This window comes from Corvus brachyrhynchos, unplaced genomic scaffold (assembly GCF_000691975.1).
Source record: "Corvus brachyrhynchos isolate BGI_N302 unplaced genomic scaffold, ASM69197v1 scaffold164, whole genome shotgun sequence".
Lineage (NCBI taxonomy): Eukaryota > Metazoa > Chordata > Aves > Passeriformes > Corvidae > Corvus > Corvus brachyrhynchos.
The window spans coordinates 109,600-110,257 of NW_008237426.1; positions in this window are offsets into that span (position 1 = coordinate 109,600).

A 658-nucleotide genomic window follows, 5' to 3' on the forward strand; every position below is an offset into this window, starting at 1 on the left:
TTTGGTTTATTTCATAATTTAATATCGTTGTTCTCTGTTAGGATTTTGAACTTGTTTTAATTATTTTTCATTTATTTTAATTTTTTTATTTAGTTACTTTATGTTCATTTATTTATTTTTTTTCTGTTTAATATAACTTAAAATTTTCATTTTAGTTTTTTATTTTTACTTTATGTTTTATTCTTATCCTTAATAGTATTTTCTTTAATTTATTCTATTTTTAAATTTTATTCATTTATTTACCTTTATGTCATCGAATGTTACTTATAGTTTCGTTTTTTCTATTATATTTTATTTTAATATTTAATTTTATTTTAATAGTTCATTTTATATTATTTTTCAATTTAATTATTTATTTTATTTACTTTTATTTTACCTAGGCTAATTTTATATCTTCTATTATATTTTATTTTTATATTTTATTTTTGCTTAATTTTTAATTCTATTTTTATTCCAATTTTACTCTTTCTTTGTACCTCATTCTCTCCTCTCGTCTCCTCTCCTCTTATTTTAAAAATACTACTTTGAAAATTAATTTTATGATTTTGTTTACTATTTCTACTTTTATGTTATTTTCTTCATCTTACGTTGTTTTATTGTTCTCTGTCCCTCCACTCCTTCGGCGCCCGCGGACCCCCCGCGCTGGGCGACCCCCGCC